The following is a 25,634-nucleotide window of genomic DNA, read 5'->3' on the forward strand; positions in this document are numbered from 1 at the left end:
ACGTTTATATCTATAATAGAATAAAAAGTACGGGGACAAGCCCAGTAGCCGAACAGTAAAAACAAACCCGTATATCATGATTTATTATTATTTAAACCGATTACCGTTATGCCAGTTATAAAATGCATTGACCGTCGGATAAAAAAACTTAATAATAAAATGCCTTTTGGTTAATCAAACAATTACACTGCTTTTTAACAGTATAGGCTTCACACGCAAATTAAAACGAGATATTGAATTATTATGATATTCAATTTTATTGTTTGATTCACATATCGGTATTAGAACACAGACAATGATCCAGTAAACATTCTGCAAGTATTTAATACTTGTTTAATTATTTTTGTTATAATTTACTTTTATCGTTACAAATCCCAATATCCCACACAGCAGGCCATAACAACGACAATAATAGCACGTCTCGAGTCTTTGTGCTTTTAATTATGCATTGTAAGGCTCGCATAGTCAACAGCGTAAAAGTGCAGCGGAAATGATCTACTTTACGACTATTACGCAAATTATTGTCTTATTGCCATATAAGATATATACAAATTTTCTTTTGCCTACAGTTGATGTATCGTTGATAATTATTGTGTCTTGCTGTTTGTTTATTACACTTGGTGCCTGTGTCTGAAAATTGCCTAACTCAATGTAAATATCTTGACTAAGATTTGTTTTGATCCAATGCATATAAGAACACAATGGTTACTTTGGACTAGTATCAGTTTACGATGTACATTGTTGCTCAAGGTCAATTTGCAAAACAGGGGCAATAACACCCTCTGTCGAAAGTGTGTGTGCTGGATATGGATGCCACACATCTCTCTGATATCGCTGACTAAACGAAATCATAGAAATCTGCTTAAGGTAGAAAAATATGTACGGTGCCCGCTGGATATGTAAATTAGAAACAGCGTAAAGCTAAGACGTAAACTAGGATTCAGCTGTGAAGTTTACAGTCTTAATTATTTTTAAAAAGGATACTGGAATCTTACACATAAATGTATTGGTTAAATTAATTTATAAAATAAAAAAGTAAAAGATGTTAAATAACCTTCACACGAGCTTCTTGTTTTCACTAATCATACAATACATAATCTGTTTCTCTCCATCGGCGACTACTTCAATTAACCTCCTTTGGATACGATACTTCTGACTGAGTGTTCTGATCTGCGATCACCGCAATTAAGCATATTTCAACTGCGGTTAAAGATCAAAAGGGAATTATAAAGACATTTATACATGAATAATAGTTATTGTTGCACGACGTCATGGAATTAAAAAAGAAGCAAAATTTATTGCATTTTTGGTAGTGCACGTGTATGCGTGCGTGCGTGCGTGCGTTCGTTCGTGTGTGCGTGCGCTATTACGTTTATTTATGTATTTTATTTTCAATGCAATACTGACGTAAACTTTGCAGTCATGAAAACAGTGTCTTCGCTTCTTCTAAAATGTTGATCCATTGCTTTTGTGTGTTGTTATTATACAAGTAGGCGCCCTTTTTGGTGGTAAGGTAAATGTAAGACCTAAAGTTGAATATTGATATCTAGAAATAAAACGTTATTTTGATATTCTGCCATCTTTCTTCTTATTGCATTCTCTGTAATTTTGTTTTATGTTTCTTTTTTATTTTTGTATTATATGTATTGAAATCGATAGTGCATAAACTATCATTCGAACGACATTGTCATTCCTATCGATTATTTCTTAAAACCACATATTATATAAAACAATGCATTGCTTCAATGTTCAGTCGCTAACAATAGCAGTCTGCTCAAATGGAGCTGATTTATTATGTATTTTGAGCTTCGAAGGCTTTTCTATCTTGGATTCACCTTCTGATTCATTTATCAATTCAGATAGTTCATATCTAAACTGAATGCTCATTACAATACAAGTGGTATTAGTTTGACAGATTTGTAAGAGTAACAACACCAAAGATGAGTCAAGTACATCAACTTAATTTACTACTTAAACACCTTATTGTCATTCCAGTAACTAGAAAACCCCTTATATTGAAAAATCTTGAATGCCTTGCCCCCGTGGAAATAGCAGTGCATATAAGTTTTTGTATCATCTCCATAGTAAACCGTTTGTATGTATTACTGTGAATGCACATACTAATTTAGTTGTTGTCTATTGCGAACCCATGTATTGAAGCGTAAATCACCCCAACGTCGCCACCGTGGAACTCTGCGAGCAAAGCAGTTTAAATTTGTTAAAACATATTGAAGCGGTTCAAACTAGTAGACAAAGGTCATTTATTTAATATATTTATATGAACAAATGGTAATGTGTTGCACGCATTTCATAGTATACATACAGTGTATTCTTAAAAAAAGACGACTAATTCCAACGAAGGATGGTGTGAATTCTTTCTCAGAAGAATAAAAAATGTTCGTTTTGAAAATAAATGTGTCAACCGGATTTTACCAGATCAACATCCACAATTACTTAAGATTTCTTACTGTAGTTATGCGTAACGAAATTTAAATTGCATTACCGGTTAGCCAGTGATAAATGGTTGTGTCATGCTGATTATAGGAATTTGGCTTTCAACGTCACAGGCTAATTATGTTATACAGAAAATATATACATCAAAGACAGGCAATCCAATTACCGTTATAATTTATTTTCTGTACCGGCGTATCATGTATTATAATAATGGTAATTGAATTTATGTCTGTAAAATTCAAACCAATATCAAACATTTGTGATCATTTCCACATTAATATCGAACGAAACGCTGCAAATGATCATGATGATGATCATCATCATCAGATCGTTTTCGTCAAATGTTAGTTGGTAGCATTTCGACCAGCACTTCAAATTTTGAGTACTTGTTTATCAGCCATTTTCATATTACATGTATTCAACTGGTAAAGAATTATTTTGAAATCAAGCGTTCAAACGACCTTATCCGCCAAAACATCTATGTTTTAAAAGTACCCTTACCTATGCAATATAAGTTGTTTAATACAATTATTTGAATAAAGTGATAATTTGATTTTGCGTAACGAATTGTAAATTACGTTTCCATTGAGATATGATGAATGGCTGTGTTATTTTGATTGCAGAATCTTAACTTAGGGCGTTATTATATTATCTTGAGGCATATATACATCAAAAGCACACGATCAAATCACAGTCATTATTCTCTGTCTGATTCGGCAAAACATTTGTTATCATATTGATGATCGAGTTTATGTCCATATTATTCCATCCAATATTAAACATTTTTGGCACGTAAACATTTAAGCATTAATAATACAAATGCAGCTCTAGAAATAAAGTGATATTGTAGAATAATCTACGGATAGAAAACAATTCAAAACAGATTATTGGCATTTTACTATATAATTAAATTACATATACCGTATATATTGAAAGCAAAAACTAACATCATTTGGTCGATGCTTAACCTTAATTTCTATACAGATTAGTTTCGTAGGAATCTTTTGAATTTTAGTACGTTAATTTCACGTTTCAACTTGTATTTGCAATATATCGGATACTTTAGCCATGAACAAAATCATTAAACATTGAATATGAAACAGACACTATTTCATGTATAAATTCAAAGGCAACTGCGTAAATGCTGATTTAACGTCATGACATAACATTGTAAATATATGTAAACACATATCATATAGAGTTATTAATTTTGAGTGCAATATAAACATTATAAACATAGTATATTTCAAAAATTCGGTGATCTGTAAATACGGTATTGAAGACGTTTGCAAATCAGCGTAAAATGGACGACCTAAAGTTATATTCAGATTCAACATACATTAACGTGTAAACGTGCAACATATCAAACCTCCCATCTTGTATTTCCGGGAAATAATATAATCACAATCTAGAGAATGTTTTTCTAAATTTATATTTCATAGTTGCATCAATTATATTTTTCAAACTGAAAATGTCACTTAAATGGTTTGTAATAATCTAGCTCACTTTGTAAATGAAAGGTCTCAGTCCGGTCGGTGGAATTACCGAAATCCCGAAAATCCCCGTAAATACCGAAAATCCCTTCCATTCTCTGAGGTATATAGCGTTTTCTTTAATACGCCCGGATTTACTACTTTATTGTGTTCGAATGTTGTATGCCGTAATTGTTGGAGGTTGGAGAGGGGTGGGGAAGCCTGGGGAGGGTGCGGGTGGGGGTCGTGGTGACTAAAACCTGGGACCCCCTTTCATTTTCAAAAGTCCAATGCGGAATATACTCATCGGGCATATTGTCATTGTTAATTATGCAAAATACAATAGATCAGCATGCTCACATTCCAGATATAGGTAACAATCAAGGGACCTTAATATTTACAGCTTTAGACCAGAAACCCGTAGTCTTGCAATTAGTGACACAACTATTATTGATTTGCTCGTAAAATGCTCTTTTTATAAGCGTGTTTGGGGATTTCCTTGACCAACAATTAAGTGGTATTTTTACAAACCAAAGAATAAAAGAAAACTACCTAGCTAATACAGTATTGATACATTGGAAGTTCGATCACAACCTTCTAGAATATGTTTTAAAATTCTGAGGCGAGGGCAATTCATTGTCCGTTCAAATAGACATTAATGACAGCGTATTGAATATGTTTTAAAAAATATCATTTGGGCACTTGAGGAATTTGCAACGTATTCGGACTTAAACCATCCCATGGATTCTAGATAGGCCTCCTAGGAAAATGGAATTAAATGTCATCACCGTTGATAATGTGAATTTTACAAATGCTAGTCAATGTATAAATTAGGCAATATAGTCGTTATTTTAGAATAATATATTATCACCGTTGATAATGTGAATTATACAAGTGTTATACAATGTATAAATAAGACAATGAAGTCATTGTTTTGGAATAAAATGTCATCGCCGTTTATAATGTGAATTATACCATTGTAAGTTAATGTACAAATAAGGCAATGTAGTCATTCTTTTGTAATTTGATATGCAGGAGTTTTTCTGTCGACGAATACTAGATATATTTTTTCCACATGTACACCGTCGTTGTAGGATATATCGACATCTGTTAGTTTTGATATCAAATCGTTTCGTACATTTCAGATATATTAACACAACCTTTAAAATAAATATTGAACTAAACCCATTGATTACTTTGTTTTCTTGATATCAGGCTGTACCACTTAGACCAAGTAATATCATAACGCTAATTGTTTTCAAATACGTATTCCATGTCAGTTCTTCTGTAGTTCTAATGTTAAGCAATTTTAAAGCTTGTCATTTTCGTCTATTAATAATTGACCATTTCACGCGCCGACTTGAAGTAAACACATCCGGGGTAAAATACACCAAGCAATTCACTGACGAGTGTCAGGATGTGTATTTAAAGTTCTTTTATTTTCAGCGTTAATTGTAATGACATTAGTCGTTAACTCTTGACACAGTTTTAGAACGAAAAATGCTTTTTTTGACCAATGATAAAATGTCTCGATTATCCTTTGAGCGATTTATCTGAAAAAAGATCGTACATATTTCACAATATTAAAGAAAACAACTATGTTTTTTTTCTGAAGATGGACGATATTATTAACTTTCTACATGTGTCCGTTCTTTTTTAAGCATGCGCATGTGCGTATTTTCGTAATGACATCTGGTATATACATATACAACACAAACTGATCAAGTATGCATATGCACACCCCAATTTTACGTTTAAAATTGTTTGTTTTAAAGTAAACATAAACTATAACTATACTTTGCAGCCATAAGCCACACTTGCTACCATATAAACGCAAGTAGTGTTTGCGATAATGCCTCCTGAACGACTATTTAGCTGTGCTCTGGATAATAAAGTAGCGAGGACCAAGACTAAATTAGTCTCTTATTTATTTTCTTTTATTAAAACATGATTTCGGCAGCGAGACTGAGTTAGGGAAAAACAATTGCTGCGTTATGCAAAACTAGACAATATCTATTTCTCTAATCTAATACGTCTGCTGCAAATATAATAATATTTCATAATGATGTCGCAAAATGTAATCATTTCTGTAACCAACACATTTCTTGTTCGTGTATGTTTTTTATCTTGAAACCACAACAACACAATTGAAATGAACTATCTTTTGTCTATTGAAAGAATTGATTATACCATTAGGGGCAGTATCATTTGGGCATAATAAAAATGATATAATCATATGCAGTGAAATTCACTGTGTCAGAAGCAATTATTCACGAATGTGTGGAAATAAAGACTGGAAGATTGGAAAGTGTTTGTCATATTAGGCGATATACTTGGTAATGTTTATAAAGCTTTATTTGAAATGATCTACACCAAACTTAGTTGGCAAAAGTCTATTACAACACAAAATGAATAAATTCTTATTATCCAAAGAATGATTTAGAATATTTAAATAAAGGCACATCTTACATGATATATTCCTGTCCCTGTCGAATTAGAAATGCGTATTTTAGTTCGAGTGGTCGAGCGCTGTCAATACAACGTGTTAATGGACTTTAAATTTAGAGCTATTTAAGTATCCCAATGTGTAAAATTACATATTAATTATTGTGATCACAGCTTGTAACATGATGTTTTTCTATTGGACCTGTAGACAGGAATATTTCAAATAAATACGACTAAGTTACTTTGAATATAATATAAAGGAAACTAGGACCAAACGGCACCATTAAATACGTTGCTAATTGGAAAGAAAGAACTATAGACAAGACTTCTTAATGACATTTATTGCAAATAAGTTCATCTACATACTACAGAATAAGGCAAGACTTCTTAATGACATTTATTGCAAATAAGTTCATATACATATTACAGAATAAGACAAGACTTCTTAATGACAATTTTTGCAAATAAGTTCATCTACATACTATAGAATAAGACAAGACTTCTTAATGACATTTATTGCAAATAAGTTCATCTACATACTACAGATTAAGAGAAGACTTCTTAATGTCATTTATTGCAAATAAGTTCATCTACATACTACAGATTAAGACAAGACTTCTTAATGACATTTATTGCAAATAAGTTCAACTACATATTACAGAATAAGACAAGACTTCTTAATGACATTTATTGCAAATAAGTTCATCTACATACTACAGATTAAGACAAGACTTCTTAATGACATTTATTGCAAATAAGTTCGTCTACAGACTACAGAATAAGACAAGACTTCTTAATGACCTTTATTGCAAATAAGTTCGTCTACAGACTACAGAATAAGACAAGACTTCTTAATGACATTTATTGCAAATAAGTTCGTCTACATACTACAGAATAAGACAAGACTTCTTTATGACATTTATTGCAAATAAGTTCGTCTACATACTACAGAATAAGACAAGACTTCTTAATGACATTTATTGCAAATAAGTTCGTCTACAGACTACAGAATAAGACAAGACTTCTTAATGACATCTATTGCAAATAAGTTCGTCTACAGACTACAGAATAAGACAAGACTTCTTAATGACATTTATTGCAAATAAGTTCGTCTACAGACTACAGAATAAGACAAGACTTCTTAATGACATTTATTGCAAATAAGTTCGTCTACAGACTACAAAATAAGACAAGACTTCTTAATGACATTTATTGCAAATAAGTTCGTCTACATACTACAGAATAAGACAAAACTTCTTAATGACATTTATTGCAAATAAGTTCATCTACAGACTACAGAATAAGACAAGACTTCTTAATGACATTTATTGCAAATAAGTTCATCTACATACTACAGAATAAAACAAGACTTCTTAATGACATTTATTGCAAATAAGTTCATCTACATACTACAGAATAAGACGTTCTCTTTGATTTCATAGCACAACAGCGAAAGTGCCTTGTACAAGATGTGTTTAATATAAAAAATAAAGAAATTTGTTGGAGGTTTGCGTGACAGCATTCCAATTATATTACAGAATATCGTTTTGCCTAAGAATATTTGTGTTGCAGCTATGTTCTTAAACTTGATGTAATAATTTTGCATGCAGAATATCGCTTTAAACCATTAACTACAACGCAAATAATTGTTTGCTATAATTTTGAAATGCATATCAGTGCATGGAATATATTCGATAAAGATGTTAATTAAGTTGCATGTATGGGAAGGAAAAGAGCAGTTATCCAGGTTTTAGTATTAACTTAACAATTCAATTTGTCTAACAATAAAAGTAATTGGTAATATTGCAAGAAAATTAATGTTTTACAGTGTAGCAAAAAGGACTATTCCAAAATTTTAAATACTGCACAACTGAACTTTGCAGACGTTCCTACGTATTTTACACTCACATTTTTATTGTTTCTCACGTAACTAATTTCTTACAAATATAAATTTACTTATTTTCAAAGTTATTGTTTTAATTGCAATTAAAGAACATTCATAAAACTGTTGCATTTTAAATTCATCTTAATTGCCGTCTTACAGGAATATACAGATATTTATGCGAAAAGCTACAGAAACAATCTCAGTAGCAAAAAGTTTAAACATAAACCCGGTTTAATGGCACTGGGACATAGAACATAAAATAACAAACAAGAAACATGGAAGAACAGCACAAAACTCCTCACGTAGCACAGTGAATTAACAAACATCATTTTTATCATTAGCAACAACATAAAACTATTGTTTAAATGCTATCGTGTCCATTATGGAGACACATTTCCATTTTAAGGGCCTTAAATGCGTATGTCAAAGTGACCATTCATTTGTATTTCTCACTAATCCCGAATCCAAAGTAGCGGCGAAACAACATTATGATTATGTTTGCTTTGACCTATAGCATCATTCAAAGACAAGTTAATAAATAAAGCGTCATGTGACATACTTATTTCCTGTCAAATAACTAATGTCCCTTTTAATCAAAGCAATAGGTGCATGCTCTTTTTATTGCAATTCAATAAATCATGTTTGCAGTCTTAATGAAATGGATCTTTTCAAGCAGGTGGAACTGTTTGGAATTTAAGGAGAATATGGAAATATGCACATACGCACAAACTAACAAGTTGGCTAAACCTGACATTCATAAAATTTACATTTGTTCCGTATGGTCAGTTTCCTTTAGTAAATGATGTATTACAGTTTGTATCCGAACTAAAAAACACTTCCAAAGCTTGCTTAACATATGAAGAGGCCTAATAAACCGGGGATGAAAGAAAAGTTTTAATAGACGAGAATCAAACGTATGAATTTGCGAGAAGTTGTCCGTGATTGGACCACCTTATTTCATTTCAGGTCAAAAATGTCCTCAAGTTTGACTATATTTCAAACATTCTGTCCAAAATCGTTGACTATCCGACATTTATTGAATTCCCACTGGGATTTCGACTTCATAATAATTTTTGATTAATAAAACACGTGTCTCGTTGCTGCTATACAAATCTCATTTTCTCAGTTGGTTGGACCACATTGGGGCTTCATCTTTTCAAATTTATAGTTGGTAAACGTTATTTATTTTCGGCACATATTTCACGAAGTTCAGCGGTGTCGGGTTTTAAAACATTGATTTGATCTAACATTCAAATGATAACAGAAAGTTAAATCAAAACTCAAGTAACCCCATAGAAGCAGCAACACTTGTTCAAGATTAAACAAACGAATTATGTTACGAAGCTAACCACAGGATGATCGTTAAACATATCCACCGGATGACGTATTCAAAAGCGGTTTTAGAACTATTGAACATGCACTCTTTCTCCCAAATAAGAGTTACCACAATTAATACATTTTTTTTATTTACATAAAAGGATAAAAAAATGTCGAAAACAATGGTTGTTATGAAGGATACCGAGTTTATTTTTAAATAAAGATGCGGAAAACATGAAAGTTCTTCCTTTTGACACAATAGTTGATCACAGTTAATCTTTTAGCATTCACCAATCATTTAAAAAAAAAATTCGTTTTTAGCTATTAAATACACGGTTACAATATTGTTATCAATAATTAATATTTTCCATAAATGCATAATTTAGTAAGAAATTAAAGGTTTATTTGTCAAAACTTATGTTTGCTTTACATGTGTATGTATTGATTATGAAAAATTGTGTCACTTTAAGTAGCTGAACTGAAAACTATGGCTATTCTAATGTGTCTTTAACATAAATGTAACAGTGTCATGTCTAACTGCTTTGAGTCAATATGTGCCCACGTAGACTAACTGCATGTCGTAAACATTGATCTTGTGCGGCTGAACATGTACGAATGAAGCATTTATCAAGTCTATATTTCAATTGCATAAACAATTGACGTATTACCCACGCGGAAGCACACCATGGTCCCAAATGAGCAATGTTCTAATTGTCTAAAATAGTCATTTCCGTTAAATATGTCATATTTTTAAATTCATATGCAAAATGCACACAATCACATTTACCGTCTCATTTAACAATTGTTAAAATATCGGTGTATGTTCAATACCCAAATACACGAGTTCTTACTATGGTCGAGAAGCGATTTACTTTTTTTAATCTTTCTTCTTTGTCTACGTACTACTATTTACAAAACATATTGTAAAACATTTTAGCATAAAACTGTTAAGATATGTCTCCTGTGGTATAATCGGTCTGTGTTTTTTTAATACTGTGATAAAACTGCGAGGACTAAATTTTATTCCGATCTTTGACAATCTGACAGAATCTGTCTCTTTAAATAACGATGACTTAACACGTACATTTTAAATGTAACAGAAAGGTTGTGAATATGACAGCTTTTGAAAGTTGTAATTTAATTGTGTGTGATAATGAAAGATTATGTTTATTATGCCATCCACAGGAAATTGAAGATGAATTTCATTTTGTTATAAAATGTAATTGTTTCGATGACCTATGTATAGTTTTTATTAAAAAGTATTTTTATGTAAAACCCAGCATGTTTAAATTTACTCAACTAGTTAGTAGTAATAACAAAACAACTATTGTAAATTTTTGTAATTTTTTGGTACAGGCAAATAATAGAAGAAACCTATTTATTAATGATATTGTTTAAGTCGTAACCGTACAATCACTGTCGTGACCACTAATCATCTGCATTTCCATAATGTATCTAAATAACTAGATAAACAGCTTCTTATATATATTATTATCAATATTGTTATGCGTGAACATTCTCCATATTTCTTGAGCTATCTTGAATTGTGATTGATATTGGCTACCTTGTAACGATGATCACACGCATGAATATTTTGTTTAATTGTATATATTTGTTTGACGAGATGCTTTGTTGCATAAGTCGAAATAAGCTTCTGTTCTGTTCTGATAATCGGAACGGTGTTAGACAGATGCAGTACGGACATGACAGTACGATGTTAAGCTGTTTATATTTGATTGGCCGTATGTCAGTCACAGCGAAGGTTTGGGAAAGATTCCGTCATTTCTTGACGTAATTTGATAGATGTGTCTTTGATTGCGTAAGGAAACAAGAGCTTACGAAACAAACATGCTTTTTATCATACAGCGCTCCCCTCTCCTGGAAATAGTACAATTAATAAATTATCATCATTGATGTCATGCACTAAAGAATCATTATTTAAAGCAATCATTTTGCAACAAAGCATGTGTATCTGAGACTGGTAGCTATTATATTGCGTAATTAGTGACTCGTTTTGAATGGAAATCCAAAGTATCAATTTCGTACTATTTTATTCAAGTCATAATACAAGGGACCAAAATTTTACCTCGTTACGACGATGCTGAAGATAACAGGTCAACTTAACTGAAACATGAGTCATTGTTTGGTCCAAATTGATGTATCAAGCTCATTATTGATCAAATTCTGACAAAACAACAGTTTTGAACAAATATATTTTCACAAATAGCGATATAAACACTGGTCTGGATATACCTCAACATAAGTAAGCCTAAGTTTATCACCTTATATTTTGTTCTAATTTGCAGCATAATCCGGGATTGTAATGCACTTGTCAATTGTAACCACTGCCCCGTCCACCCCTCGCCCTTGTTCCAGGGGTAATCCAGGGACAGCAGAGGCAATGGGCTGTGTTTTTAGCTTTCAGGTGGCCCCGCAGTGCCTAGTGAATGTGGTTTTGTCTTCATATTGAAATAGTCGGGAATGGGCCTCGGGGTTGCGGGGACATTTGGCAGTGATTTTACCAGCAGTGTGTCCCTGCAGGTCGGGTATTTAACCCGGGTTTTGAGAGGTTTTGAGAGACCGGAAGTCAAAATCCACGCTATTCCGGACTTGGGGGTGGGGGCATATACAATTGGCTGGTGCATAAAAACATCTAAATAACCAAAACAGTTCTCTGAAAAATACCCTTGTTATTTTTGTTTTAATAAGCACATGTCATTGCATTTCCTGTGATAATAAAAACAAAATTTAGTCTATGTTATATGGTGTCTGATGTTTGATGATGCCTGTGTAAGTGATCATTTTTTACAAATCCAAAATCAATCCTAAGTTATGTGTAAATACAGTTGCATATGATGTTAAACTGATTCAGGTAGATTTATATAAGTCTTTTTACTTAAAGCAGGGTTATTTATTATTATGAATGATCGTCATATTAAAGTACGTTTTTATTATATAAGAAATTAGATTTATCCATATAATTTTTGTACTAAACACGGATGAATAAATAGTATGTATTCCGACATTTTCTCAATGTCCATTAGAGGTTCAGTTCAAGATGGCAATAAAATGGGATTAAGGGCAATTATTTTGAACAATCTTTCTTATTTATATTGAATAGAAGGAAAAATATATTTTTCGCTCTTCGCTCGCTTCGGTTTTTATCAAAACTGACAATTTTTTTTTCGCTCGCTCGTCCAATTTTTTTTGGCAAAAATCCGAGAAACTAAACATTAATTTGGTGTGGCCCAAGCAAATAAAAACATAAACGAAACAAAAACCTGCATATCATGGTTTATTGTTATTTCAACCGGTTATCTTTATGCCAATTATCGAAGGCATTGGACATCGAATAAAACACCTCATGATATTTAGTTACTCCAATGTGAGACAGGTTTTTAACAGGTCACACTGAAACTAAAATGATTGAATGGATATTGAATTAACAAGATGTTCAATATATTGTTTGGTTTTCATATCTGTATTAAGAACAGACACTCCGGTTAAATTTCAGCATGTTGTTAATACTTGTTATCTTACTATCATATTACTTTAACTTTTTAAAATAAAAAGTCGTTAGAAGTCATAATAACAACAAAAATACCACGTCTCGGATGTTTGTGCTTTTAAATATTCTTTGTCAGGTTTGCATACTCAAAAGTAAACAGCGTGATATTCGCAGCGGAAATAATCATTACCACTATAATGCCACAACTTACTTTTGTATTGCCAAATATGTAATATACACATTTTCTTTCTTCCTCAGTTAATGTATCGTTTAAAGTTGTAGTGCCTGGCTGTGTGTATATTATACTTCGTGATTGTGTTTGTTTATTGCCTTACTCAATGTTGAAATCACGAGATTTGCTTTGATCCAATGCAATTACTACACAAATGACTGCGATGATTTGCATAGAAGTTCAGCATAGCATGGTCATTGCACAGCCTGTGGTCCATTTTTGCAGATACCGTACGATTAAGTGACGAAATTTTAAGCCCCTGAGATCATTTAAAAATCCAACATAGTGCGTGTGAGACCCTCACAAGCCATGAACGATGTTCAAAAGTCGTACCTGTATATCAGTGCTTCCTCTATTGTATCGTCCGACTACAGGATACCATGCGGTACCCTTGGGGTCGAGAAGAAAATAACCCTATCTATCGATATAGTATTTCTGCTATATATGGATGCGGTACACCCCTCTGATATTTCCGATTGAAACCAAATCTTTAAAATTAGTATCAGGTAGAAAAAGTGGTACGTTGCTAGCTGAATATGTAATATTTGAAACAGCGTCAAGATACAACCTTAAAAAATAACATCAGAGAAAATTGGATTTGGCTGTGAGGTTTACTTTTTTATTTTTTAAGATAGATACTCGAATTTTACAAATGCATATATTGGTTGAATTATTGTTTTAAATAAAATGTAAAATATCTTAAATAACCTTCACAGGAGGGTTTCAGATTTTCCTCCTTGTCTTCTTTTACCATACATTACATAATCCGATACTCTCCAAATACGACCGCTTTAATTAACTTCCTTCTTAAACCTTACTATGATTTCCCGATAACTCCTACTTATGTAACCCTGTGATATAAGAGTGAATAGTATACTCATGTCTTTGCTTATCAGCGATCACCGGAATTTAGCAGGTTTAAGATGCGGTAAATTGTCAATTGTAAACTATAAGGACATTCATACTAGAAGAATATTTACTGCAGCGCGACATCATTGAAAAAGCAACACATATATTGAATGTTTGTCCGTGTACGTGTGTTCGTGTGGGAGTGCGTGTGTGCGTTTTTGCGTGTATTTATCGAACTAAACATTATTCAAGGAGTCAATACAATTATTAAAGGGTTAAATTGCAAACATACTCTTATATAATACCGTTTTTATGCAATTCTTACATGGACTTTACAGTCATGATAAAAGTGTCTTTGCTTGTTCGTACAACCATTGCTTTTATGTGTTATTATTATCCCATTAGTTGACGCCCTTTAAGGTTGTAATGCAAGTATAAGAGATTTGTTGGCCCAAAGTTGAAAAATATTATCTAACATTACATTGCACATACTTGTAATATTGCTTAGAAATGTTGATCTTCCAAAGCTTTTCTTAAACGTATTTATATATACATTCAGATATCTCACATCTCAATTGTATTTGCATGAGTGCTAACATGGTGACAGAATTGTCATAATAACAACTACAAAGATACGTCGTATTAATGATGCTGTTTCACTACGCAAATATCCAATTGCCAATCCAGTAACCTTGACTCCCCTTTCATTGAATATGTTGGAATCAAATGTCTTATCCTGTCGATATAGCAATAAAATAACATTTCATAATTAATAAATGTGGTAAGCCGTTTGTTAAGTATTTCCGTAAATAAAATAATATGTAAGTTGTTTTTGGCGAACCCCTGGTTGAAGCGAAAATAGTCCCAAGAGAACTTGCAACGTCGTCACTGTAAACCTCTGGGGCAAAACAACTTAAGTTGTTAAAAAATACTCAAGCAGTTCCAACAAGTATTAGATAAACAAAATTAATAAGCATGTGTATGTTGAAATATTGTATACTACGTGTCAATGTGTTGCACGTAATACATTTAATATATCCAATTTAATCTGAAATAAATGGCTTATGGCAATGAAAGATGGTAAGAGGTTTTCTCTGATAAGCAAAAATATGCTTATTCTGCAAACTGCTTTGCCTACCGGCTGTAACGACACCAACATCCACAATTATATGTTATGTGTAACTTTATTGATGCGTAACGAAAGGTGAATTGCATTGCCGGTTACACATTAACAAATGGCTGTGTTATGCTGATAACAGTACTCCGACTTCCACCATCACAAGCTAATTATATTATATGGAAAATATATACATCAAAGGCAGACAGTCAAATTACCGTAATTATTCATTTTCTGACCCGGATATCATAATGGTAATTGGATTTATGTCTACAAAATTCAAACTTGTATCAAACAATTATGATCATGAACACATTAATATCGAACGAAATCCTGCGAATTGAGCTGAAATGAAAAGTAATACTTCAAACAACGGGGAATGTTCAATTCAATCATGTTTATTGATAGTATACTATAAACGTAGTGTACACATATCGTGCATTATTAAAAGCAATCTAATTCAATTCAATAGTAATGCAAAAAGCTACAGATATAAGCTCAGCAGCAAAACGTTTAAACATTAACCAGGTTAAATGGCACTTGGTAAACGTAAATACCTGATTATAATTTTGTTTCACGCTGTGTTAACCGTCATTATTTCATTTTGCATGCATTGCGATTTATTATATGTTTCCATAATAAATTATTCATCATCATCATCATCCGCATCGTCATCATATCACCATCATCATCATCATCATCATCATCGTCATCATCATCATCATCATCATCCGATGTACATAATTTTGCCTTAATATGAACAAAAAAAGCAGGGGCAACTCCTGAGAAAGCCAAGCTGATCCAAGCATTCGAACATTTGTTGATGTCAAAAAAATGTAGCATTTCGACCAGCACTATTTCGAATTGTGTGAACTTGTTTATCAGCCATTTTCATAGTACGTGTATTGTCTGTTGTGGTGTTTGTATCTCTCTTTCAGTGTTGTAGGGTCCTGACATTGTGTCTCCTAAAAGGGTTTATATTTATAAATTGTTTTACTACAGGGCTTGTCATTGAAGTTTGAATTATATTAGTAAAAAAACTGCTTAAGAAGACTTTTGATAGTTCGCGTTTATTTTAGGTGATCTTGTCTGCCCAAACATTTCTTTCTGAACATTTTATTGAAAAGAAAACAAAAACAGTTACAATGTTGTATAACACATCTAGGTATTCAATTTACCTGAACTTTGTGTAAGAGAATGAGCTCGACATTCCATAGGCGTTTAGTATACTTTCGGTAATAAATCAAAGAATACCGATTAAAATACAAAAGATTCAAATCATTACGAATGTTAATACATGCCGAAAAGTGATATCAACGTTATCTTTTAAAATTCAAAATTAAGAACATTGGGCATTCTCTGTTCAGCTCCTTCAAGTGATTTGATTAATCTGACAGAATTAACGTCTTTGAATTTTCTCAACAAAATATATGCACGTTTTTAAAAACGAAATATGGGTGCATTTAACCGATTTACAACGGTCTCATTAAATATTGTTAAGCAATAGAAACTGATGATGACAACTGCCTGTTTGGTATGACAGTATGAAGTTAGGCTAGTTATATATACTTAGCTGTGTGTCAGTAACAACGAGGGTTTCAATTAGATTTCGTCACGTATTGACGCAATGTAGACGTGTCTTAGATATCAAAATTATATAAGAGCTTATGAAATTAACGCACTACATAGAAAACATCGTGGTGTTCGTGTTTCCTTTCCAGATAATATATATTTTGAACATAATTTTCCTCTATCTTATCGTTATTCCTTTCCAGAAAAAAATATCTTTCTTTCCACATAGGTTTACTCTACGTAGTTTAAAGGATCTCGACTGTAAGTACACTAGTATTTTCATCAGTTCAATGAAGCATTTAAACAGTTCCACTTACCATTGATAAATGACACTGTGTATATACCTTTCATTGATATACAGACTATGAAGAAAACCAACAGTTTGCCTACCACTTTATTCATCCCTCTTAGTTAACTTGGGGCGTAAGTCGGGTAAACAATCATCAGCTAATCTGTAATTGTTGTGTGAAATTCCGGGCAGATCGTATTATCTTCTTAAAAGACAAAACAGTTCGAAAAGAGGTATAAACGATGATATAATATTGTTTTTTATGCTTTTTGATGCTAACGTCTGTAATTTGAGTTTGATAAAAGCAAGTGTTGAACATTCAGATTCAAAGTGGGCAATACTTTAAGCTGTTTCCCTGTACACTTAACCTGTTTCGCATTGTTATCTGCATATGTCATGGGCAGTATGACACTTCTATGCAATGTTTGCTATCGTTTAAATTAGTCCGTATCACGTTTACATTGTATTTACATGCATACACTATGACAAAGTTTTGTTACCAAGCTAAAAGGATCCAACACGGGAGTATACGATAAAAAGGCGGTAGCTAAATATTATCAATTCACAGCTTGTTTTATCTGAAACTTGTTATACAGAAACAATTGTCTTTCGTAGTTGTTTATGTATATTTTTGTCTGCGGTCCTTACCTAGTAATGTAAAATGTGTTGATGAATGTTGGGACGATTCCTATCAATGCAAAAGTGAATGTTGCAATAACATATGCATATACACAACACTATAATAAAACTTAAAAAGGAGTGTGACAAAAGCCGGTAATTGCAAGAGATGTTGCAAAGTTCGCAATCTTACCGAAGATTTTATGATGCTGAACTATACAACAGTTTGTGCAAATCTGTTTTTACGTAACGAAATAGAATTGCATTACCGAGGACACAGTGATAAATGGCTGGGTATGTTGATTGCAGACTCTTAACTTGTGACGTAATTTTATTTATCTGGAAGCATACATACATCAACAGCAGACAATCAAATTACAGTCATTTTTCATTTTCCTGGCATAGCATTTGTTATCATATTGATAATTGAATTTATGTCTTCATTATTCCACCTAGATATCAGTCTCTTTAGACACGTTTATATTTAGGGTTACGTCTATCAGTGAACTGTTTTATCGCTGCATCATTTACTAACCACACGTCAACTATATGTTATGTGTGATCTTCGCATAATGTTTGGAAAGAAATGATGATGTAAATTCCTTTTCCTTTTTAAAATTCACTCAAACGGTAATACATATGTCCTTCCTCCAAAAATTGACCCATCCGCCCCATGCCCGAGCGTTAGTTTTATATCCATGCGGTTAAATACTCAAGCTAGAAAGTTAAAACTATAAACTATTTCTATACGCTTGTCTGATTCTCGAGTCTGTTAGTTCTTATGGGTTATCATAAGCAATATCATAAAGTTATAGCTACAGACCAGGCCCCGATTTCTCGAAACTTCTTTAGCTTAACAGGCTTAAGTAGCTAATTTCAATTAGCCAAAAAGCACACATAAATTAAATTTTAATTAATGAAAAATTATTGAATGTAATTAGCATACAGATTATTCCTATATGAAGTATACAACTCTTAAAGAAGTAAATATTATGCAACTAATTGAAAAACAAAAATACTGAGTTTAGCTTAATCCTGTTTTAAGAGACTTAAAAAGTTTCGAGAAAATGGGACCAGGAGGTTAAGGTCGGATGATAATAATGGATTCATTATTTGTTTGACCAAATCTGCGCTGGTTGTTTTGTCGTTTATTTTCAGTGTTACTGGGGGCATGACATATTTCCACACGGCTTTAGTCTACTCGTGTCAACGAGGGCTTAGGACAGCGCCAAACCGCCATACGGAGACTTGAACCGCTGCGGAAGTTGGGGACGGAGCTCTAATCACAACAATTCTTAAAACCACTTTACCGTGCCGCTACCCACTAGGGTCGTTTGAAAAAGGGCGGCTTCGATGTGCCATAATATTTTACATAATTAGGAAACCGCCTTACGGGGTCCGGTACCGCTGATAACCAGGGTTCGCTGCGGACGGTGATTTTAAGTTTAAATATGTTTGTGACTTTGTGATCGGTTGTGTACTTTGTGAAAGTTTGTGATTTTGTGAACATTCGTGACGCTTATGAAAAAAACACCCATTGGATTGTCCTTGATTTGGAAGCCTAGATTTCGTGTTTTCGGTTTTCGTGTGCAACATATTAACTACGCAATGGCGTTAACTTGCAGAGAACGGCATTAGTCTTAAAAGCCTGCCTTCCATTTGTAAACACAATGGGAAATATGCAATGTTTAGCGGAACTAGTTATATCCGGCACTTAATCCCTTGTAGATTTTTCGTGATGCCGCATCTGACAGCAGACGCATTGAAAACATTTGATGTGACAATTTTATTTTTAAGCTGCACTGATTTTTTTGTCAGAATTGGCTTCGTTTGGCAAACCTTTTATTAAGTCGTATTAGATAATTCACGAAAGAATATTTAATTAGTAAACTGGAAATACTTCATTTTAATTTCTTAAAACGTTAGTAGCGTATTAAGCCATAATACCTCAATTTCTGAAGTTTGAACGCAAATATGACAATCTGCGATCAGTTCTTTTGTCAGCAGTCTTATATTATTGTTTTCCAGACATTGATGCAAACTTGGCAAAATGTAACGGTTTCGGTTGAAAGTGAAAAGCCCAAGTATATCTATAATGTTTACTAGTTTTTATATTAGTAAACTTTTGTCAAAATCCGATAAGTGGTTAAGGATAACCTTTCACTGATATATTATGGTTTAAATCATAATTATGACAGTTAAATTATTTTTTTTCGCGTATGTATGTCTTATTATATCAAAGTTAATCGATGTTGTATTTCTTTTGCAAATGAAATATATAAAAGTTAAGATTAAAAAATACATATTGGTTCGATTGAATTAGAAATGGTAATAATTAATATGAACTATGGCGCTGCCTTTTGCTAGAAATATTGTTAACGGGCACGTCATATCTGAAAGTTACTTAACTATTAAGTCAAAGGCCTTGAACGGCCCATTATGCTTATCTAATGTAGACTTATTTCAGTGTATAGATATCCAAATGACTTGTTTGATAAAAAATGCATATATTGCAATTAAAAACATTCAACACATCAAAATTATATTTTAAATATAGCACGCAAAAAGTCAAAACCAAATTTGAATTTCAGGTGACTTTCTTAAAGGCCCAGTATGACCTGGTAGAGTACACTTATGAAATCGTACTTGTATACAATTGACATTGTTGGATATGGAAAGGAATTTGATAGGCATATAATAAAAAGTAAACTAGGACCAGATAGCACTATTCAATACGTTGTTAATTGGGAAGAAAGAACTATAAGTAAGGGTTTTTAATGACATTTATTGGAAATAAGTTCGTCTACAGACTAAACAATAAGACTTTCCCTTTAATTTCATAGCACCACATCGTTAATGCTTTATACAAGAAATGTTTAATATAAAAAGTAAAGATATTAGTTGGTGGTTTGCGTGACGGCATTCCAATTATATTTAATTTATAGGACTTCATTTTGCCTACGAATTTTTGTTTTGCAGCTATGGTCTAAAAATATTATGCAGAATACCGCCTACAGCCATGAACTACAACGCACATACGTATTCGCTTTAATTTAAGAAAGTACTTAACCTTCGTAAATTATCCTTTCATTCGTTATTGAAGACTATTCATCAAATATTTGCATTTTAAATTGATCACATTTGCAGACTTACGGGGAAAATTCAGATACCATCAGTTTTTATCATAACAACAACATAAAAACATTGTTTCTATGCTGTCGAGTCCATAACGGGACACATTTCGATTGTATAGGCCTTTAGTGCGTATGTCAAAGTTATCATTTATTATTATTTATTAAATATCCTTTAGAAGCGGCGAAACAAAATTATATTTATTTTTTCTTTGACATGTTGCACCAATAAAATACATGTTAATCCATATAAACGTCATGTCGATATACTTATCTCCTGTATCTTAATCATAGGAATAGGTGCATGTTCTTTGTTATTGCAATTCAATAAATAATCTTATAATTTTGATGAAATGGAACTTTTGAAGCAGATGGAACTGTTTGGTATTTAAAGCTGCACTCTTATAGATTTGCCGTTTTAACCAATTTGATTTTAGTTTGGAAATGAGCCAATGATTGCAAAAATATCTACAGACAAGTGATATGATACTACTGACAAAAGATCGGATCTCAGATATTCATATTTCCGTTCGAAAACAACTGTTTTAGGACTACAAGCGTTCCTAACGCTCTAAGATTTTTTTAACATAAATTTGAAAACCTGCGATCTGTTGTTTTTTTTTGTCAGCAGTATCATTTCATTAGTTTCCATGCATTTTTGTTACAAAATGTAAAAAATAAATATCAAAACGTAAAGTGTGAAAGTGCAGCTTTAAAATATGAAATTATGCACAGACGCATAATATCGTTTCAGTGTGGTCACTTTCCTTAGTACGTAAATGATGAATTTTAGTTTATATCCGAACTTAATAACAATTCCAAAACGTGCTTACCATATGAAAATGTCTAATAAACCGTGGATGAATCAAACCAAGCATCACCGATGAGACATATTGTCCGTGATTGGACCTCCTATAGTTTATTTCCGCTCAGAATATGTCCCTAAATATGACAATATTTCAAACATTCTGTCCAAAATCGTTGAAGGTCCGACCTTCATTGAGTTCCCACTGGGATTTCGACTTCATAATAATTTCTGATTAATAAAATACTTGTCTTATTGTTGCGATACAAATCTCATTTTCTCAATTGATTCAATCACTTCGGGCTTCATCTTTTCAAATGTATGGTTCTAAACAATATATATTTATATTTAGCACAGGTATGAAGAAGTTCAGCAGTGTCGGGTTTTAAAACGTTGATTGGATCTAACATTTAAATGCTTAAAGAATGTTAAATCAGAACTTAAGTACCCTCATAGAAAACAACAACACTTGTTCAGATTACACAAACGACCATTTTTTCAACGCTGAGCAAAGAATGGCCGTGGTCACATATCTGGTTTACGTATTCAAAAGCGCTAACAAATATTCAGTAGCCTAACTGAGAAATATGGCTATACTGATGTGTACTATTTAAAGATAAATTAAAGTGCCTTGCCTAACTGCTGGATTGCTTTGAGTAGTCATGTGCTCGTGAAGATCAACTTTCTATACAGCCATTTTGCTTTTCGCTTTGGTCAGCTTCTGGGAAATGAATGTCGTAATCTTGCCCGGCTGAAAAACGTCCAAAATACGCCTTAAACGTATTTTTTTTTTAAATTCACATGAAAAATGCAATTATCTTTTGCCGTCGAATCATATAATATAAAAATGATATTTCTAACCATATTGGTCTTAAATGGGTCTATACAGTATTTAACTGATTGTAATGCTTGCTATAAATAACGGAAGCATACAGTGAATAAAACCAATGTATAAAATATTGAATATCAACCATGACTCTTGACAGGAAACAAAGTCCAGCATCTTATCCACTGTGCGAGCGATGCATTATTGAATCATTTTCAAGTTGTTGAAGGTTTCAATTGGGGTTGTGAATCAACGACAGCATTATTTGTGACAATACAGTTCCTAATTTCTGTTAAGAGACATTTAAAACATGTTTACTTCCTTTACAAGTAACTACCTTCTCTTAAATGCATTTCGAATCCCTGATGTTAAACTAAAACGGTGTGCATCAGTAGAATTCCGGGAGGAATTTAATAATGTGTTTAGTCATTATCTCAATTACAACATCGACTTAAAACCTATTTGTTGTAATTGATAGTGCTTCCTGATCTTATAATTGCTGTATTTGCAAAACCTTGAACTTTAAAGAACCGTTCGTACTTTAAGCTAGATTGTTTTACAAGAAATCAATGTAATAAATTACATTATTATGTAAACCACCATTTAATATGCAATTTTATGTTGTAGATGATTTATTCGAGCAGACGTTTTCAGGACGATTGGGACGACAGGTACAAGCTTTGATAAAGCACTCTCGTATCCGGTTCCGGTGTTGAAAACGATACTGATGTCCTTTTAGACTAAACATTCATATACCTCAATGGACACGTTGGGCATATACATCACCTCTACCGTTCAATATCCAACGACTGGAGTTCTTATTGTCGCCGACGGCCGATTTACTTTTTTCAGTTTGTTCTTTGTTGTCTAAGCATTCAGTACTTTAACATTACTTATGTGAAACACTGTTAAATGGCACAGGGTAAACGACAGAAAACATAGAACAAAAAACAAATCACATACAAGAAACATGAAACAACAGCACAAAACTCCACAAACAGCACAGTACATATATATCATATAAAAAACTAGGCTAGGTATCAAGGATTGTTAGGTACATCCTTGTGGAGTCATTTTGGCAATAAATAGTTGAGATATGTCTCCTGTATTATAAACGCTCTGTGTTTTAAAAATACTGCAGTGAAACTGTGAGGACATTATTTTTAGTCCGATCTTTTGATAATCTGACATAATCAGTCCTTTGATAAGACGTGGATTCATTACAGCTTGTACATATTTAAAAAAAACACAAAACAACAACACAGGAATACGATAACACTAGGGACATAATCGTAAATGTAAGACTCCAGCCAAAAATCTACCGGCTCAGGATAATGCGACCGTATTATTCGGGAAATTCTATTAAAATATTACTGCGGCCACCAGGCTACTTTAGACATTTTGATGAGGCCTAGGTGTTCTTTTCTCGCATATTTGCACAGAGGAGGCTTTAATTGCGGAGTTACATTTTTTTGGCATGTGGTAGAAATTGTTAATGACCATAAGCTCGTTGAATTTCGTGAACAGCATAGCAAGGGCATTGCATGACCTACGCTGATTTTGTTGTGCTGTTGTTCCATGTGTCTGGTTTGTGATTGTTTCTTTTTGTGTGTCTATGGCATTTTGCCTATGCCATTAGATGGCATTTATGTTTAAACTTTCGACTACTGAGCTTGTTGAAATAGAGTGCTTATTTCACTGAAAGATGGTGTAAAGTTTATTCTGAAATCTGATTTGTCCACCGGTTGTATCCAGACCAACATCAACAATTCAAAAGTGTCACTTTATTTATGAGTACCTGCCCATATACTTAAAACTACGGGTAGTGTTTAATTAAAGCATGTTTATTGTAAGTATACTATAAATGTAGTGTACATATATACGTGCATTATTAAAGAAAATATATTTCAATTTAATTACTGAATATGTTTTGTTCCATGCAGTCTTGACTTATTTAAATTTCTTTATTTTAATTGTTATGTAAATGCAATGCAATTTCCACATTTTCTTCATATCAAATGAACGATATTAAATATTGAAAAATATCAAAACAGATCTCAGCCTATAAAGGGTTTATATTTTTTATAATGTTACCATTGGCACAGTGATAAATGGCTGGATATGTTGATTGCAGAAGCTTAACTTCTGACTTAATTATATTTATCTAGAAGAATATAAACATCAAAAGCAGACAATCAAATTACAGTCATTATTCATTTTGGCATAGCATTTGTTATCATATAGATAATTGAATTGATGTCTAAATTATTCAATCCAGATATCAATCTCTTTAGACACGTTTATAGTTAAAGCAATAAATATATACGGGAAAGTAAAGAAATCAAGTAGTCATAATAGATTGAAAAACATAAACAAGAATATTGATATTTTACTGTACAATTATAGTACATATATCATGCATCATTGACGCAAATACTTAATTTATTTTGGCACTGCTTCACCTTATATTCGACAGATGACACAGCATTTTGTGGAGCAGTTGGTGTTCAATATTATTTATAAGAAAGAGTCAGAAACTAAATCTTTTGCTGATGGCTTTTATTCAATGATAAAAAACATATAACATATGTTGGTGTTTTCTTGAATTCCTTTAACTAGTTTCAGTGTTTTGAATAGAAAAGAAGAATTCCGACAAAAACAACATGCCTTCCTTTCAGAAACAAGGAGGGATCGTTATCAGCTATTGCCAAATATGTAGTTGCCTTATCACAACTTCATAATGTTTGTTTTTGATGCACATTATTTGTTGTGTTTTTCTTGAAAACAGTCTGCATAGCTTTAAACAACAGTAAGTGTTCCAGGATGCACTTTCCATATCTAGACTTGACAATGCTACTTTAGATTTGATATTTTGTTTACGTCTAAGCGATGCACATAATTCATATGCTTTAAATCCAGTCCCATACCTGCACTCAGACAGAAAATAAATGATAAATATCTCAGAGATAAAATATTATTTTGCTGGAACAGAACTTGGCTGTCTTCCGGTCTGATGCAACATGGTCTCCTTGAAAAATGAACGGGGAACTCTTTATTTTTAGGTTAAGTTTTTGATTGTTTAAATCATTTGGATTTAAAATGAATATTAAGGAA

The sequence above is a fragment of the Mya arenaria genome, chromosome 1, assembly GCF_026914265.1.
Source record: "Mya arenaria isolate MELC-2E11 chromosome 1, ASM2691426v1".
Lineage (NCBI taxonomy): Eukaryota > Metazoa > Mollusca > Bivalvia > Myida > Myidae > Mya > Mya arenaria.